We start from the raw sequence: 15497 nt of genomic DNA on the forward strand, positions 1-15497 counted from the left end.
TCGAATCAATCTTGCCATTTAAAGGTAATAAATTGTAATTGGTGCTTTTATTTTGAAAGGATTTTGTCAGGTTATGGCAGAGATCGGACCCACTTGCACAGCGACCAGACGACAGACGGATGGTACAATCCAAGGGTTTAATGCAGTTCTCGTAGTTACAGACGGTCCAGATCATGCACGGCAAAAACACGGGATAGAAGTACAGGAGGAGCGGGCGTGATCGGTATCAATAACGGTCGTGGGTCAAAAAACAGAGGGCTCAGATTTCCAGACTTGAATCGGCAGGCTAAGACAGTTCCAGTAAACAGGCAGAGTTCGGCAACATAGACAACGAGTTTACAGTCCCGGTCAGGATCAGACGAGAAGCGGTGGTCAGGAACACGGAAACAGGTCGGCAACGGGGTAAGCTGAACGAGAGAATGCTGGAAAGTGAAGTCATGGATTCAACGATCTGGTGGTTTGCTTGGGTGAATACTGGTGCTTAAATACTGAGGACTGATTACTAAATGACGGGCAGGTGCGAGTAATGACAACCGGAACATGAAGCGAGAAATAACTAGATGGAAACAGAAACCGAAGGTACTACAAAATAAAACAGGAAACCGAAACATGGCGAGTGAAACCAGAGTCCTTTTGAATAAAACAAAAACCCAGATTGTGACAGATTTAGAGGAAATGTGTGGGGGGAATAGCGTAACTGTCAATTAGTCTTTAAATAATCATAATTAACCATTCAAGTGCAGTTAAAGCTAATAAATTGCATTGGTGCTTTTATTTTGAAAGGACGTAGAGGAAGCATGTGTGGGTAATTATTAAACTGTTAATCTATCTTTAAATAGTCATAATTACCCATCTAAAAGCAGAAATATTGCATTTATAGCTAATTATTTGGCTTGGTGCTTTTATTTTGAAAGGATTTAGAGGAAGTGTGTGCTTAATTACTACACAATCCAATAGTGTAGTTGACTAATCAGTAATAAGCATAGAACTGCTCTGTACACTGAGCATCAGCAGTTTGACCTGTCAGTCAAATCTGCAGCTGCGCCGTCGCCATGGAGACGAAAGGCGGGAAAATCAGGCTCACTCTGCTCTGTGAAAGCAGACTTTCACCCTTGATAAATAGGCTTATTCCAGCAAAACCATAATAGTTATTACAAAAATATTTTCATTTCATTAATCCCAAGGCTTCCCTGAACATGTGGAGTTAATTTTATTTTTGAGGACAAAAGATTGTAGCCACAGTCGCAATTTCAAAATATGTCTCCTCCTGTGTTTTTCTCCAGACATCTGCTGAAAATTATCATTAGAGTCAATGGGAGAAATTCAGGATCTCTCTGCGCTTTGAGGTCGATAGCGACTAAAGTATAGGTCTGAGGGTATAGCCAAACACATCATTAGAAAGAAGAGTAAGTATGACTACGATTTAGTGAAATAATTACATTAAAAGAGTAAAAACTGTGGCTGTAGTGACGAGTTAAAGACAGAGGTTCTGTCTTTAAAAAGCGCACCTTCTCACTGTAGCTGTGACATCACGCACTCTAGCAGAGCCAATACACACTAATGGAAAAGCTGAAAATTTAACAAAAACCACACGATATTTAAACGCTCACAAGTTGAAAAGTATAGGATATACGAGGACGCTGATTGACACTGAAAAAGTTGAAAGATGATAGACACTTTTGAAGTTGAAATGACGTTTCTACGCCAAAGTAAGACGATGATAGACGCTGATGAAAAGAGGGAAAACGATGCGATGCACCCCCGAACAGACAGGTGTCACAACACCAAACTCGTACTTTTTTCCAGCTACTTCTTCTTTTAATTTGTTTCCACTTCCGTTTCTAGTCTCACCATGCTTTGTGCTCACTTGGCATCCAGTCATGTCACTTCACCAGCTGCTCACCCACACAAGTTCCCGCTTTCTCTCTCTATCTCATGTCATCAACATGCTCACCTTTGAATATATTGAATATTTGAAAATATGTTAAACGTAATTGTACCCTCAAAACAAAAATATTGTATAAAATATAAACTATTTCTAGGTCGCAACACCACCCCCCCCCCAAAAAAATTTACAAACCAATATAACCAATTCAATAACAATGTTTCACAAACCGATACCTTGGTGAAAGGTAAGTAAACTGATATAGTACGTGTCTTTCAGAAACATCTCACATTAAAGAGTGGTTAAACCAGTGTCTCTCAATACTGCTTTTCCTCAGAAAGTCTCTCATGGTAGCAATACGAGACTAAAAGTCCACAGTCCATTAGTATTGCAGGGTGAATAGTTGGTATGCTTCTTGCATAGCCTCTCTCTTTTCCGCATAACCTGCTTGTGACTGCTGCCTTTCTTGTTGTAGGCATGAACCACTTTATTGAGATGTTCTTTCCATCTAGATTTTCTAAACTCTTCTTGTGTGCGTAACATACCTAACAGTGTCCTATTGAAGCATTCCTCCTTTGAGTGCGGGTGATAGAGAGCGACATGTGAATGGTGAATGCCACAGCAGTCCTGGAGTTTGCGAAACAGTTTGTTTTCAAACCCTTTCCTCTGATTATGATGTATCCTGAGGGGGAACCCAAATCGCATGATGAAGTCATCAAAGAGCTTTCTGGCTGCAGTCTTCCCGGATTTATTCTTTGTTGCATATGCCTGTGCATATTTTGTAAAGTGGTCCACAACCACAAGGATATATTCTTCTATTCTTTACACTTGTCTAAGTGTAGGTAGTCAGTAAGTGAGAGTAAGTGTAAGTGTCCCATTTATTCATGCCAGTTTTTGTAGATGATGTGTTTCAGGGATTCAGGAACAACCAGTTGTTTTCTTGTGGCTGTCTCTCTTAGGATACTGTCCTTCCCCATCTGCAGATGACACCATTCCCTAAATATGTGTTACACAGCTTTATTCTCTGCCATCTTGTTTTTGTGTTCTAAGGAGAGATGTGTCCTTTTCAAGGTCAGAGCTCTGTTTATAGCAACGTCTGCACTATGAGCTGCTCTGATGACTTCTGGTGACAAAGGCTGGATTGGCTCTGACACATTAACCCTCTGGTATTAGAGGTGACAGCAGAGATCCAGGTGACTTCTCCCTAGAGCTGTAGTGATGCATTCAGACACTGGTGCAGGTTTGTACCAGGTAAGACTCTCCTCTGAAGCATCCACAAGGAGAATAAAGGGCTTTTTCTAGGTCTGGATATGCCATTACTGGTGGATTAGTCAACTGATCCACAATCTGGTCCAGTATCTCCTGGTGACTTTCTGTCCACTGGACAGGGTGGGATGGTGGCACCTGGGTGGACCCACCCTTTTTCCTTTGACCCCGTTTCACCTCAGGCTTTGCTAGCGGTTCATAAAGGGGCGTAGCTGTCCAGGAAAAGTTCTGTATATAGCCTACCAACCTACCGGTGGATCCCAGGGCACTGCTTTTTGCATTGTCAGCTGCGCAGGTAGCTGACAATTACCTTGATCAACCCTTTCCATCAGTGTGTCACATTTGTGCGTCTCTGTGCTTGTCTTTAATGTTGGATTTGTGTATCCAGCTCTCTTGACTTGAATTGACTTGTCTTTTCGTCGTTTTCCTCACCAATTGCTGCAACTCGAATCATCTTTGCTTTTGATGTGGCTGATAACTTGCTCTTTCTGTCCATTTCCAGATTGTATGCAGCTGTCATTTTTTTCCAATAGGACCTCATCTTTAACTTTTGATTCTTGTAGGTATAGTTTGATTTGGATGAACTGATTTTGAATTAGCTCAGGCAGACTCTCTAAAGACAATTTGTTGTCATAGGTCCACAGCTCGCAGGAAAAACTGGATGGGAGTTTATCTTGGCTCTTGAACAGCACGAGTGAGAGAGTGGTACAGTGCTGTAGCATCATTTTCAATGTGATGTGTCCATAGTATGTGCTTGAGGGCATGCAGTGTCAAATCAGCTCTGCTTTCAAAATAACTCTTTAGTTTTCTTCCCGGAGCTATTGGCTGTATTACAGCTTCAACCACTTCCTCTTCATCATATCCCTTTTGAGTGTCCTTTTTATTTGTCTTTCCAAACTGTTATAGGCTAATTTATCCCGTGGTGTGGTTGTCCAATTTGTCCAATTATTACACATACCTGATTCAAATCGTGTCGACAGACAAAATCAGTAAAACTGATTTTCAATGGGAGCTGACCAAAACGACCTTTGGTAGTATGAAAGAATGAAGGGACACTCAGATTCCTCCATATTATCTATGCAGAGAAATTTCATTCGTTCCTTTGCAAAAGTCTTCTGCACATCTCAAGATTTTTTGCCTCCGGCTCACAGACTACAACTAGTGCTTCCTGGTTTTGAAACTACTGTACCCTGCAACACACAGCCAAGAGCCAGTTGTATCATGGAAGCTTATTTCAGCCGCTTGTATCCGTGACCTTGCCCTTTCGGTCATGACCCAAAGCTCGTGGCCATAGGTGAGGGTAGAAACGTAGATTGACCGGTAAATTGAGAGCTTTGCCTTTTGGCTCAGCTCCCTCTACACCACGATGGACGGGTACACCGACCACATTACTGCAGCTGCCGCACCGATCCATCTGTCAATCTCACGCTCCTTCCTTCCCTCACTTGTGAACAAGAGCCCAAGATACTTGAACTCCTCCACTCTCCTCCAACTTGGACAGAGAAAACCACCTTTTTCTGGTCGAGAACCATGCCCTCAGATTTAGAGGAACTGATTCTCATCCCAGCCGCTTCACACTCAGCTGTAAACCGCACCAGCGCACGCTGAAGGTCCTGGCCCGATAAAACCAACAGGACAACATCATCTGCAAAAAGCAGAGATGCTATTCTGTGGTTCCCAAACCAGATCCCCTCCGGCCCCTGGCTGCGCCTAGAAATTCTGTCCATATTAATAATGAACAAAACCGGTGACAGAGGGCAGTCCTGCTGAAGTCCAACATGCACCGGGAACAGGTCCGACTTACTGCTGGCAATGCGAACCAAGCTCCTGCTCCGGTTGTACGGAGACCGAACATACCTTAGCAAAGAGCCTTGGACTTCATACTCCTGGAGTACCCCCCACAGGATGCCACGAGGGGCGCGGTCGAATGCCTTCTCCAGGTCAACAAAACACATGTAGACTGGTTGGGCAAACTCCCACAAACCCTCAAGCACCCTGCTGAGGGTATAAAGCTGGTCCAGCGTTCCACGACCAGGGCGAAAATCACATTGTTCCTCCTGTATCCTAGGTTCAACTATCGGCCGAATTCTCCTCTCCAGTACCCTGGCATAGATATTCCCAGGGAGGCTGAAAAGTGTGATCTCTCTATAGTTGTAACACACTCTCTTGTCCCCCTTTTTGTGAAGAGGGACAACCACCCCAGTTGTCCAATCCAGGGGAACTGTCCCCCTCGTCCACACGATGTTGCAGAGGCATGTCACCCAAAACAGCCCCACAATATCCAGAGACTTGAGGTACTCAGGACGGATCTCATCCACCCCCGCTGCCCTGCCACCGAGGAGCTTACAAACTACCTCGGTGACCTCAACCTGGGTGATGGGCAAGTCCACCTTTGAGTCCCCTGCTTCTGCAAGGCATGTCCAAGGGGTTAAGGAGATCCTCAAAGTACTCCTTCCACCGTCCAATAACATCCCCAGTTGAGGTCAACAGCTCCCCACCTCCACTGAAAACAAAGTGGGTAAAGAACTGCTTCCCCCTCCTGAGGCGCCGAACAGTTTGCCAGAATCTCTTTGAGGCCGAGCAATAGTCCTCCTCCATGGCCTCCTCGAACTCCTCCCAGGCTCGATTTTTTGCCTCCGCAACGGCACGGGCTGCAGAACGCTCGGCCTGCCGGTACCTATCAGCTGCATCAGGAGTCCCACAGGTCAACCAGACCTGGTAGGACTCCTTCTTCAGCTTGTTGCTTACCTCCGGCGTCCACCACTGGGTTTGGGGATTACCACCACGACATTCACCGGAGACCCTGCATCCACAGCTCTGAACAGCCGCGTTGACAATGGAGGCGGAGAACATGGTCCACTCGGACTCTATGTCTCCAACCTCCCTCGGAATCTGTTTGAAGCTCTCCCGGATGTAAAAGTTAAAGGTCCGTCTGACAGAAGATTCAGCCAGACATTCCCAAAAGACCCTCACCCACTGGCCCCTGAGACGGTCCAGCATATAACTGCAGGGTGTAAGATGCTGGCAAGGAAAGCATACATGGAACCCCATAACCAAGTGGCTGGCATAGTATACAGGAACATCTGCGCGGAGTATTCAAATCCCCGTTAGGGCGAATAAGCATCCAGTTTGGGTCCTTGGGCAAGACCCTTCAAGCTACTGCCTACCTCATAATGATGAGAGACAATGAACCACATGAGATACCGGCTCAGACGTCGCCCGGTCTAACAAGGTCAACAACACAAATGCTACGGCAAGGGGGAGCCAGGTTGCCAGGTCAGAGGGGGAGGTTTCACCATCTCTCCAACCAGAAATTGGGTACGAAGCCCCAATGAGCACAGATACGCTGAGCGAGGCAGCGACTGAAAGATAAGATCATGGCGAGATTGAAAAGGCAACCCCGAAGCCAACCAACGAAGCTAAGTGAAGTACCATCAGAAAGTCTCATGGAGCATTATATACAAATTTACAGCACAGTGCATTATGGGTAGTGGTAATTATCAATGAATACATTTGCTTTAGGCCTATACCTTTTAAACTGTTAAAACGTTCTACTTCATGTCTAATTAATAATTTCAGTGCTGTAAAGCAATTACAGCAGTATTTATTTTACCAGATGAAGCTCTCTGGCTTTGTTCTCTTTGAGCTCTAATATCCTGTGGCTTAATGGCGTAAATCCTCGCCTCTGCCTTAGGAGACCCAGGGTCAATTTCCATATGTGGCACATTAATTTCTTATATAACTAAATGGATTTTCTTCAGATAAACTGATTTATGTATTTAATCTTTCAATCACTTTCAGCTATATTTTAAATCTTTATTTTAAATTGTTTGTTCCTTAGTATGTATTGTACTGCCAGAGTGTGTGACATGACCAGCTATTGTGGCTGGTGAGTGGTTATGGTGCATTTAGCAGTATTTTTAATGTTTGAAATACATTTAGCTATGTTTAAATGTTAAGTACTTCTTGACAAAGTTTCAGCCTTTAGTATGTATCATACAAACAGTATACTGCAGTATACTCTTGATATGAGTTATCAAAAGTAATCTATAAACATCTGCACCCTAACCCTACAGGTATATTAACGGCCTGTATGAATTACACTAATAGTTTACTTGTTCAGTACAGTATAGTAGCCTAGAAGTACATAATTAGTATCCACAAGTTTATTTAAAGTAAAAAAAAGTCACTATTTTTGTGTTTAAAGCTTATTTTTCAGACATGTATTTGATACAATATACTTCAACTCAACTGAACTGAGACTCACAAAACTGGCAGTTATTGTGGCTGATTGGTTAAGGTGCCTCACCTCGAAGGCTGGAGTCCAGCTTCAGTTCTCGATTAAAACAAAACCAAACATCTGATATCAAATTGTTTATGTGAAATTTTTAAGTATATGTGCATGTTTAGTTCTTAAATTTTAAACTATTTTTGTTTCTGTTGTGTACTGTTAGTTCTGTTTAAAAAACAGATTTTTACATTTATTCAGCTATGCATTCAATTCCAATTACTTTGAGCTGTGTGTTTAATGTTTTGGCTACTTTCAGTAATTCTTCAGCAGTACGTTCAGCATTACAGCATTAAAATGGCACATAATACTCACTTTTCATTTTCACCTTTTCAATTTTGCAATTTCAGCAACTCTTTTTCAACATTTCTCAATTTGAAGTTCAACTGCTTCAGATGACAACTCCCAATTCTCTTCATATCCATTCATCTATGCTTTAAATGATTCAGCTACTTTCAGCTATGTTTGAAAAACTTCAGCAATTATTGAGCAATACATTCAGCATGAAAGCATTCACCGTGCATTCTCTTCTGGAAATGCTTTTTCTAGTTCAGACTTCAAACTTGTGGTTCTGGTGTCATGCATGAGGTCTACTCTCACTCTCTGCTGGAGCCTTCCTCGGCTGCCACTGGATGAGAGGCTGGCTTCACACATCACAGGGAAAGGGGCTGTAAGATTTTGTGTCCACACACACTTGGAACGGGAGCTTCATGAATGTTTAATGACTTTGAAATAAATCACAACCATCACTTTAAACATCCCACACCTTATGCACAAAAATACAATCCTAATCAGTCTATTCTTTCCTCAACATTTGATTCCTTCCTTTCTCTTCTCTTCCTGTATGTAATGTAAAGCAATGTGAATGTAAATAGCGTTTGATGGTGAAGATAGCTCATCAGTCCCAGAAGGCCTTTGTTTCTCAGCAGTGTTCATGCGTTTTCATATCACTTCACACAGTTTCTATCAACGTTGCAGCATTTTAAAAATTGAGATGCTGAACTCTTCATCATGGATTTACATATACATTAAAACCAACAACAACATCACACGAGGCTCAAAAGAAGCTCATTCATCCAAAAGCTGCAACAAGTCTCACTAAGAAACAAACACTGTGACTCATTCACACAAAAAATACCAAATATTGACAGGCTTTATTACAATTGATCTGTTATAGTTTTCAGATTGCGTGCACATTATTGCAATAATTAAATGATTTTATATTATAATTATTGTATTGTAACAGAATGACTCAGCAATGCAATGCAATGCCTCTATTTTATTTGTATTTGCAAATGACGAGTTTGCAAATTATCAGGTGCCATTCACACAATGTTTTAGTTTTTGGTCTGTCGCCTGTCTTCTCTATGTTATTTAGTTTATAATATAATACTATGATGGGGGAGCATCTGATTCTGTGCAGATGGAAAAATCCAAGTACCACCTTGTAGAGATTGTTATTGAAGGTGATCCCTAACCAGATAAGCATCTGAAAGCAGGAATGTATGAACCAAGGTCAGGGTGCATGGGGTGGCTGGCACTTGTGGCTTGAAGGTTCACCTAATGGGTGGTCAGGTGCCACTCAAGCTCAAATGGGCTACAAGGTTCTGAGCTCTGACAATAGAGCCACCAGCAGCCTGAGTAACCAGGACTGTATCAGACAGGGTCTAGTAACTCAGAACAGGGGCATAGTGCAGCCCGTAGCCTTGGTCTGTTTGCGGGAGCAGGAAGCCAATTAGGAAGTGGCTGTCCAGACCACCTCTGCCAGGGTAGGTGCTTGAGATAAAAACCCATAGGAGCAGTAGTGTCCTACAGGACACTGACATTTTTAATTTTCATTCTGTTTACTGCACTAAATTCTTCACTTTCTTTCTGTTGTATGATTTTAATAAACAATTTTTAATATTAAGCAACTGTTCTCTATCTCTAGAGAACTCTATTACCTTAAAAAAAACTTTAAACTGAAAAGCTGCCCCCACCTCCAGCCCATATTGTCTTAAACATCATGTTTTCTGCCAAACCTACCCAAAAAGACAAGTGCTAACCAATCATTACAGGTGTGGCTGGTGTGAAAAAAGAGGCAGGAAATCCTGAAGTCAAGTTAGCACCTACCTGTAAGATTCTCTTTTTGGTGCATTGTAGCTTTAATTCCCTTCTTTATGGGTCTTTAAAGGCAAAATGTGTTGGCGGTTACAGTTCTGTCTCTGTCCTGGCAGACGAACAGTCATGGTGTGTGTGGGTGAGAGGTCAGGAAAAAACTGGGAAGAAAAGGGGGTGGTGGGAGAAAAAGAGACAGAATCAAGGTCAGATCAGACGTTTAGCAGTTTGGGGAATTAAAAAGAAAATCAGGTTGAAAAATATTTAGTTAGAAATGTGGCTTCTGATTCATTATATTTTTTGTCTGACACTTTTCAAAGCACTGCACATGTACTAAACTAAAATATAGTTGACTATGATCAAATAACTTCTCCTACTGACAATCGATTATATTAATTTTTAATAAATTTTAACTTTCATCCAATTTCTATCATCCGTCTTAGATAATCTTTCTACTTTAAGCTTATGAGGCGTATAAGACATTTCTTCAGTTTCAAAAAAGGTTGATTTATTATTGCTGTGTCCTACCTTCTTAAAGCATAATTCAAGCTCGTTCAATTTGACAAACTTTTAAAGGTCCATGCGCATGGAAAATTCCCTTTTTGGACATTCTGGTACGTTTATTTGACTCCTGTGTCACGTTAAGACACTCTTGGTGTGTTAGAAGTACGCCCCATACTTATTTCACATTTTTGAGAGTTTATCCAATCCGGTTCAAGAACCATCGTTTCAAATTTGGCGGACTGGATACGTCTGCATTTGCGCAGACCAATCACAGAACCAGCTTCGCCCCCCCCCCAGACAAACCTGGACCCCTAAATGTACCTGAAACAGTACATTTCAGTCACTCATTTCAGTCACAGACAAAAGAAGAAGAAGTCACTCACTGCACTCTAGCATAGTAGGTGGTGGTAATGCACCTTTCAGTTGGTTGCCACCCGCCATTTAAAAGACAAAAGAAGAAGAAGTCACTCACTGTGACACGAACTGACATGAGGCCAGAAAGTGCTCCGTTGTTGGTCGTTCCAACCAGCATCGCAGCCTGTTCATTTTACCGGCGGAGCAAGAAAGAAGAACTTTATGGATTAATTTTATTGTAAACGGACCAGTGCCGGGCACAACTGACTAAATGCTTCCTTGTGTGTGGACACCATTTCACCTCTGACTGCTTTGAAAACGAGGGTATATTTATTACTGGGCTTGAGGTTAAAGAAGGGCTCTGTTCCTACAAGATGTGATCCACTTGCTGCTTCCCCAAACGTAAGTACATGCCTGATACTTATTGGATGTATGTACTCCAGAGGTTTCTTTGTTTATAATCTCGATTGTGTGTGTGTAAGGAATGCTTATTGCTAGAACAGTTGAATCTAACAGCTACAGCGACAGAGAGAGACAGTGTTGCAAGGTGCTGCGACGCAATTTAGATGAGTCCAAGCCTCTCCAGCATTTGTCCGGTTCGAATCGTGTGATATATGGTACTGAGGTCATTCACTCAGCTCACTTTATAGCTGCTAGCTCCATGTCAAACTATTTTTTATGAGGGAAAACAGACAAATGTTTTGTAATATTTGAACTTTTATTGAGTTATTGCCAGGAAAACAATAGTTGTAACAAAGCAACAATTTAGGTATTTCACAGGTGGTCAAAGTCCAACATAGGTTCTTTGTCCCTCAGGAAACACTGCCCGGATCCAGACCAGGGAAGATCCGATGACAACTTGGACTCTTCACCATAGAAGTCCCCAGCACCAGCTGACAAGACTTCTAGGCTAGATACCTGCAACAACTTGAGATACACACAGACATAGTACTGTCACATTTATGAAGAAAAAAAAGAACATATAACTACATTTTTATTAGTTATATATTAGCACTTGATATATCATACACCTTACTAAAAACAATTAAAAATATATTAGGCCAATATATATTTAGAACCAAAATTATGTTTGTAAAACAGAGTTCCCAAGTACGTTATGATTAATCTGGAAATAGTAAAATGTTCTAAAATTGTTTAATTTCGGAGATACTGATTTATTCCATGCATGTGTAATTGTCTGATATACTGTATATTAAATGTGTTCTGTAATGAATACACATTAAATCATATTGGCTCCAGTCCTGGATCATCAACCATACATGACCCTAGGTTTGGCAACTGGTTCATTGTTGTTTAACAGCGCAACAGTCACCTGGTAGCTGTCACATGAAAAATGAACGAACCAACGATTTGTAAGGATCCATATGAATGAATCGCGAACGCCTTGGAGTGCTTGGATTGCTACAGAGCTTGTCCGGTTGTCACGTGACAAATTAACGAATAAACGATCCTTAAGAAGTCAGAGCCGAACTTACCATCACCAATTCTCCCAATCTCTGTCTCAAAAGAGGCCTGACTCCTGAACCGTTCTTAACTTTTGAACTGATCCGATTTTTTGTTTTGGTGGGTATCTGCCCTCTTTTTGTTGTTGCTGACCAATCAAATCAATGTTCTGACTTGAGCAGGGCTCAGGCTGAGCACTGAGGTGAGCAGCGAAAGGGGAAAAACTGAGAGCCGGCTCTTACTCAAGGCGAGCAGGCTCTTCTAATTCACTGCAAAGCATCGGCTCAGAGCAGACTCCTGTGTGGATCTGTGTGAACGAATCGCGACAAACTGGAGTGGTTGCTGCTTGCTACAGAGCCTGAGCTGTGAATGACGAATGAGAACAATGAACAAAACCGTGCAGCCTGAGCTGCCTTTCACTTGAAGGCTGGTAGAGGACAAGTCAAAGTAAAACTTATTTTGATAATTAGTTAGCCATTTAAAGAAAAAAAGTAAATAATTTTTCTTTATTGATATGTCACAGGCGTTGCAAGCTAGTGACTTCTGTGCCCGTTCCAGGCCCCGATAAATAGAGAGGGTTGCGTCAGGAAGGGCATTCGGTGTAAAACTTGCCAAAAACAACCATGCAAATCATCCATAAGAATATCATACCAGATTGGTCGTGGCCTGGGTTAACAACGGCTGCCACCAATGCTGTTAACCTACAGTGGCAGCGGTTCAAAGTAACTAGCGTTTTTACTGCAGTACCGACGCGTCGTCACAGTGTAGCGGGTGCGTCGCAGAGTAAAGATTTTTATTTCTGCAGCCGGCTGAAAAAAAAAAAAAAATCAGGGCTCTAGTCTTGTTTTAACCACCAGGTGGCGCAGCGTTGATTAGAAGCCTCCAAAGCACTACAGCGTAACTGAGGACACACACACAGACACACACACACACACACAGACAGACACACACACACAGACAGACACACACACACAGACACACACACACACAGACACAGACACACACAGACACAGACACAGACACACACACACACACAGACACACACACAGACACACACACACACAGACACACACACACACAGACACACCATTTTTAAATAGCAGGCATCTCTTAAAAATATGTACACACCCACTGCTCTAACATCTGAGAAGACATATTGGCTTCACAAGAAGGTGAGGAGGCAGAAGGATTTGCGGTCAGAGAGAGAGAAGAGGAATGGCAGGAGCACATATCGGAGAATAGGAACTCTTAATGCTAAGAGGGAAAGGCAGGGAGCTGGCAAACATTATAGAGAAAAGAAAGGTAGATGTACTGGGAGTGCAGGAGACAAGGTGGAAGGGCAGCAGAGCGTGTAGTATTAGAGGATACAAACTGTTCTACCATGTGTATAGGAAGAGAAACGTGGTAGGAGTGATCCTGAAGGAGGAGTTTGTGAACAGTGTTCTAGAGGTGAAAAGAGCCTCAGACAGGGTGATGAGCTTAAAGCTAGAAATTGAAGGGGTGATGGTGAATGCACTCAGTGCTCCACAAGTTGGCTGTGACTTAGAAGAGAAGGAGAGATTTTGGAGTGAGTTTGATGAGGTCATAGAGAGTATCCCCAGAGGAGAGTAGTAATAGGTAGTAGTCTAGGCAGACTTCGATGGGCTTGTTGTTGAGGGGAACAGGAGGTGATGAAAAAGTGATAGGCAGGTTTGGTGCAAAGGAAAGGAATCTAGAAGGACAGATGGTGGTGGACTTTGCTAAGAGGATAAAGATGGCTGTAGTCAACACTTCCAGAAGAGAGAGGAACACAGAGTAACCTACAAGAGTGGAGGTAGGAGCACACAGGTGTACTACATTCTATGTAGACAAGGTGGTCAGGAAGAAGAAGAGAGGAATAACAGAAAAAAGACCAAGTGGTGGAAGCTAAAGAATGAAGAAACTTGCAAGGAATTCAGGCAGAAGTTGAGACAGGCTCTGGGTGGTCAGGAAGAGCTTCCAGATGACTGGAAAACTACAGCAGAGGTTATCAGGGAAACTGGTAGGAAGGTGCTGGGTGTGTCATCTGGATGGAGGAAAGAGGATAAAGACACTTCGTGGTGGAATGAGGAAGTACAGGACTGCATCCAGAGGAAGAGGTTGGCTAAAAGGGCGTGTGATGTAGAAAGGGCTGAGGAAAGTAGACAGGAGTAAAAGCAAGCTCAGAGCAGAGAGGGAGGTGGCAAAGGCCAAACAGAAAGCTTACGGTGAGCTGTATGACAGGTTAGACACGAAGGAAGGGCAGAAGGACTTGCACAGGCTAGCCAGACAGAGATAGAGATGGGAAGGATGTGCAACAGATAAGGTTGATTGAAGAAAGAGATGGAAAGGTGCTAACAACCCAGCAGATTGTGTGGAGAAGAAAAAGGAATTGAGGAGCTGATGAATGAGGAAAGTGACAAGAAAAGAAGTGAAGACTATGTGGATGTTGTGGGGCAGGAAATAGAAGAGATTAGAAAGGATGAGGTGAGGAAGGCCCTGAAAAGGATGAAGAGCGTAAAAGCTGTTGGCCTTGATGACGTGGAGGTGTGGAAGTGTCTAAGAGAGACAGCAATGGAGTTTAGCTAACTAAACAAGGGTGACACGAAGAACTGCAGCAACTAGAGGAGTTCAAGGTGGAGGTGGGACCACACCAAGGATTAGCTTCGAGTCCCTTATTGTTTGCTATGCTGATGGATAGGCTGACAGACACGGTCAGACAGAAATCTCCCTGGACAATGATGTTTGATCTGCAGTGAGAGTAGAGAGCCGGTGGAGGAACAGCTGGAGAGGTGGAAGTTTGCTCTGGAAAGAAGAGGCATAAAAGTCAGTCATAGAAAGACAGAATACATGTGTCTAAACGACAGAGGTCAATGTAGAACAGTGAGGCTAAAGGGCTGAGGTGAAGAAGGTGCAGGAGTTTACATACGTGGGGTCAACAGTTCAGTGTGATGGCGAGTGAGGAAAAGAAGTGAAGAGGTGAGTGCAGGCGGATTGGAGCAGGTGAAGGAAACTGTCATGAGTGTTGTGTGACAGAAGTGTGTCAGCAAGACTCAAAGGAAAGGTGTAAAGACAGTGGTGAGAGCAGCTCTGCTCTATGGGTTATAGACGGTAGCAATGAGGAAGAGGCTGAGATGGAGGCAGCAGACATGAAGATGTTGAGGTTCTCCTTAGGAGTGACAAGGTTGGACAGAACCAGGGACAGCTCACGTTGCCCGTGTTAGAAAACAAAGTCAGAGAGGCCAGACTGAGGTGGTTTGGACATGTGCAGAGGAGGGATAGTAAATATGTTGGTAGAGGTGGAGTTGCCAGGCAAGAGGACGACCAAGGAGGAGATACATGGATGTGATAACAGAAGACATGAGGTTGGCTGGTGTGAGTGTAGAAGATGCCTAGGATAGAGATAGATGGAAAAGCATGATTCGCTGTGGCGACTCCTGATGAAAAGCAGAATGAGAAGAAGGAGATATGTCAGGTGACAGGTGACAAATAAATCAACGTCACATATCAGACATTGTTCAATTCCTTGTTTATCAGTCCACACAGCCCCATAGCTGAGCTACAGTTGTCACGTGAAAAATGAAGGAACAAACCGTAAGGATCTGTATGAACAAATCGCGAACGAACTGGAGTGCTGTCTGT

At 43.0% G+C, this 15497-nt stretch overlaps 1 protein-coding gene across 7 annotated transcripts in view; it reads left to right on the top strand.

Moving 5' to 3' along the window:
* Positions 1 to 15497, top strand: part of LOC114856775 (NT-3 growth factor receptor-like) — a 110764-nt gene that overhangs the window by 14385 nt on the left and 80882 nt on the right. The window lies entirely within an intron of this gene.

The sequence above is a fragment of the Betta splendens genome, chromosome 6 (assembly GCF_900634795.4).
Source record: "Betta splendens chromosome 6, fBetSpl5.4, whole genome shotgun sequence".
Lineage (NCBI taxonomy): Eukaryota > Metazoa > Chordata > Actinopteri > Anabantiformes > Osphronemidae > Betta > Betta splendens.